The 4,633-nt window shown below is 39.3% G+C and overlaps 1 pseudogene; it reads right to left on the reverse strand.

The window, feature by feature from the left end:
• Nucleotides 1-2,971: 2,971 nt before the first annotated feature.
• Nucleotides 2,972-3,922, reverse strand: LOC133234013 (protein SET-like; annotated as a pseudogene).
• Between the last annotated feature and the right edge of the window lie 711 nt (nt 3,923-4,633).

Consider the following 4,633-nt stretch of genomic DNA (forward strand, 5'->3'; position numbering starts at 1 on the left):
CTGTGCCACATACTCTATTTTAAATTTGATTCTTGTCTCCCCTGTGTGCAGTCGCATCCGACTCTTTCTGGTCCCATGGACTGTAGCCCACCAGGCTCCTCTGCCCATGGAATTTTCCAGGCAAGAACACTGGACTGGGGTGCCATTTCCTCTTCAGGGAATCTTCCCGGCCCAGGGATCGAACCCACATCTCTCACATCTCCTGCACTGGCAGGTGGATTCTTTACCATTAGTGCCATTTGGGAAGCCCGTTTGTCTTCCCTGCTGCTGCTGCTTAGCGCTTCAGTTGTGTCTGACTCTGGGCGACCCTATGGACTATAGCTTGCCAGGCTCTGCTGTCCATGGGATTCCCAGGCAGGAATAATGGAGTGAGTTACCATGCCCTCCTCCAGGGGATCTTCCCAACCTAGGGATTGAAACCGGGTCTCCTGCATTGCAGGCAGATTCTTTACCACTGAGCTACCAGGGAAGCCCTTGTCTTCCCTACTAAAACATAAATCCATTAGAACAGGGGCCCCCAGTTCCCCCACCTGCCATACCCATACATTTATTTATTACTGTACAACCTGGCGCACGGTAGGTACTCAAAATTCTTTGGTGTATGAATAATAACATGAGAGGGTGATGATGGGAGTTAAAGCATTCTCAAGTGCTTATATTGCTTGGAAGGAAGATAGTGATATTAATTTTAGACTTTGCTAAGATAAATGTGCATGTTACATTTCTCAGGATTGCTTTTTAAAAGAACAGAAATAGAACTGCAACTTCAATGTTGTTGAGAAGGGAAGGGCAAAAGAGGAAAATTTAAGCCAGTGGAAGGCAGGAACGAAGGAAAAGTGGCAGAGATATGATAAAAAGAAATCACAGAGCTGTCTGATTCCTGTGGATTATGGCAGATGCCTAAATCCCTTCACAATCCTGCAAAACCCGCACAGATCAACAACGAAAGCAAATTACATCACCCCAGCCCTCACCTACAGCATCCTAGGAGAGGGAGAGTAGCTCCAACTTCAATTTACCTGTAAATGGAAAGATTAATACCTGGAACTAGAGGAGCCTGCTCCAGAGCTAACGTCTGAACAGAGGGGTGGCAGGTAGGGATGTGGTGTGGAAGGGAGAAGAGTGTAGCCTGGTCCTAGGGGAGGCCAGGTACTAACAACAGCAGCTAGAATTATCCCAGGAGAGAGGATCCTATTGTGAGAGGAGGAACACTGAGGACAGGTCTGAGACCTGGTGGATCAGAGCACTGGCAACTGGGTGATTGAAGCATTTGTAAAAATTGATGATATAAGTCACAAAAGAAAAATCTCAATTTTCTTTAAAGAGAGCAATGATATAAATAACAAATTTATTGAGATTTTAAGAAAATCTCAATGAAAAAGAACAGTGATATAAATCGAATTCTCCAATCACAATGCAATAAAAGTCTTAATCACAAAAAGAATCTTTCACCTAGAAAATTTTAAAACTCTGTACCAAGCAACTCTTGTGTTAATAAAATAATACAAACCAAAATTGCTGAATTTTATGAAATAGCAGTAATGGAAACACAGTTTATCTGAATCTATGTGATACTGCAAAAGTAAGTTAGGAGAGAATGTATTACACTAGATATCTAAGTAAAATTAAAATCAATTTAAAAGCTAAAAAAAATGCAAAGCAAACCAAAAGAAAGCAGAATGAAGGAACTATTAAAGATATAAGCAGAAATTAATAAGTTAGAAAACAGAAAAAAAGCTAAAAGGAATAAATAAATCCAAATGCTAGTTCTCAGGAAAAAAGTCAACTCAACAAATTACTAGCTAATATAACCAGGAAAAAAAAAAGAGAGAGAGAGAAAAGGCATAAATATGCAAGATAAGAAATGACAAGGAGGAAATAGCCATTGAAACAGAAGAATTAAAAATTTTTAAAAACACATTTAGTTTTATTGTAACAAAGCAACTTGTACACTTTTAACATTTAAAACTGAGCATCATTTTTACTTTTCAGTGAAGCAAAAATAAACATTTAAAAATATACAGGAACAAAATTACAATAGGGAATGTCAATTGCACCTAATTTCCTACAGGTCCTGCTGATTCTCCCATCTAGTGGCAGGGCTCAAGTCATTAGGAGAGAATTTTGTTTTAAAAGAGGGGCTTCCTTGGTAGCTCAGCTGGTAAAGAATCTACCTGCAATGCAGGAGACCTGGGTTTGATCCTTGAGTTGGGAAGATCCCCTGGAGAAGGGAAAGGTTACCCACTCCAGTATTCTGGCCTGGAGAATTCCTTGGACTGTGTAGTCCATGGGGTTGCAAAGAGTCGGACACAACTGAGTGACTTTCACTTTGACTTTTTTTAAAAAGTGTCATCTGAAACTGAAAGTACATCCGTTAAACATCACAATTTAACATGCCAAAGGAGTAGCCATGTTGTCAAAATACTCACTTAACCCACCCAAACATCTCAAACCCACCTTTTGCTGACCTTCTGTAACCCCATTTTTAAAAAGTTTTTATTTCTTTTTTAAAAAAGAGAAAGTAGACAGATATATATTGGTAAATGCTAACTGTCCGTATTCACATAGAGACACAATGTAATCTCTGAGCACAATATGCAGAGAAAGGAGGGGAAAAGGCTAGAATTCTATGCACTGTCACACAGAGGCCTAGGACCCTCCAGCTTCCAGCAGAGCTAAGGGAGTAGAAGCTTTTTCTTTTTTCCCACACAGCGTGGTGGTGTTGATTCTATAGCCTTTGTTGTGACAGGAAGGGATAAAAATGAATTTGGAATAGAAAGGGGTAGAAATTCCTTTCCCATTGAACTCTGCTCAAGGTATTCCCAAATACGTTGTGAACCTTGGTATAAAAGAGAAAAGAGACCTTAAAAACAGGGTGACTGAGCACAGGAGGAGAAAATAAAAGACTGCAACTTGCTCCCAGGGACTGGAGAAAATTTAAAAAGGAAGGTTGGAATCCATCCATGTCCCATTAGTCCTGGTCTCCTTCATCTTCCTCCGCCTCATCTTTTTCACTTTCATCCTAATCTCCTTCATCAATATCTTCCAATCCTTCTTCCTCTTCATTGTCACCATCATCTTCTTCTCCTTCCCCTTCCTCAACACCCATGTCAGGAAACAAGTATCACGGTAATGGACTTGGCCAAATACCATCTTTGATGACCTCTCCTAACTCATCTGCACCTGCATCAGAATGATCAATAAACCAGGTGAAGAAGCTCTCCGGTTCCTCATGCTGTCTCTTCCTGCTGGCTTTATCATGCATTTGACTTGATCATTTAGTGAAATCCTTTCTGGATTTCCATTTGATTTCAGTGGACTTCGAAGACAAATCACCACTCTCATGTAGATGAAAGTTTTTGGAGACAACTTTATTTTCAAAGTAAGTGAAAATAATTTTCTATTTTCATTAAGATAAAAATCTATTCTGTAACCTGATTTAATATCTTCAAATTCCTGATTTAATATCTTCAAAATAAGTCTCAATGCTTGTCAAATAAGGCAGTGCTTCTTCATCTTCCTTCCCAAGCAGTGCAGACGCTTGTGGATGGTTAACAAATGTTGTTACCCCCAAATTTGGGATTTTGGCAATCAATTCCAACTTCTTCTGAAAAAATTATTGGCGGAATTTGTTATATTTCTGTTCTACTTTCAAAATCTCCTCACTGGCTTGTTCGTTAAGTCTGTCTATTTCATTTTGTACCCCATCAATATGTTCAGTTGCTTCTTGCCGTTCCTTTTCTTCCTTCAGCAAGTTCGGAGGAGACGTCAAGTTCGGAGGAGATGTTTTGTCTGGCCTGGAGGCAGGAGTCAGTTTTGGTTTCTTTGGTTTCTTTGTGTGGGATGGAAGTGGAGACTGGTGTTTGGGGGCCGTGCTGGGAAAAAAAACAAGAATCAATCCAGGGGAAGAGGCCCATAACATGAGCTCTGAGAACTAAGCCTGCCCCAGCAGACAGAGGTTTAAATACCTAAAAATCTTAGGAAGCTACTTTTCACAAGTCTAGAACAAACACATTTGAAAATGTAGCATAAATAGACAACTTCCTAGGAAAATATTATTTGCCAAAATTTACCCTAATAAACATTAAAAATTTAAATAAAATAAATAATTACTCTTCAAGAATTCACAGGGCCCAGAAGAATTCATAGGCGAACACATCAAATCTTCAAAGCTACTTAAGAAGTTTCAGAGCCTAGAAAGAGAAATTCCCACATTATTTTTATTTCTTTAAATTTCCCCCACATTATTTTTAAATAGCCACATGCAATTTAAAGAAATCAAGAGGCAGAAGTAATCTTTGATATTTATTCAAATATTCACCATTTCTGATACTCTTCACTATTTCCTGAAGATTCAACTTCCCATTTAGTTCCAGGCAAGAAAAGGAGAAATAAGTAAAAAGGGGAGAAGTGGTGACACTTATAACCAGAAAGCAAAGCTTTTCCAGATATCTTTGGCAGAGTTTGCTTAAGTCTCAATGGCTGGAAAACTCTGCTGTCATTTTGAGCTGGCATATGGCTTTTCTAAACAAATTCAGAGTTCTGATGGTAGAAGACATGGAAAATGCTTGTTGGGTAGAAAGAAAGCAGTAACTCCCACAGCCCACCCTTTTGGCTATCTATCCTCCCAAAT

The sequence above is a fragment of the Bos javanicus genome, chromosome 21, assembly GCF_032452875.1.
Source record: "Bos javanicus breed banteng chromosome 21, ARS-OSU_banteng_1.0, whole genome shotgun sequence".
Taxonomy (NCBI): Eukaryota; Metazoa; Chordata; class Mammalia; order Artiodactyla; family Bovidae; genus Bos; species Bos javanicus.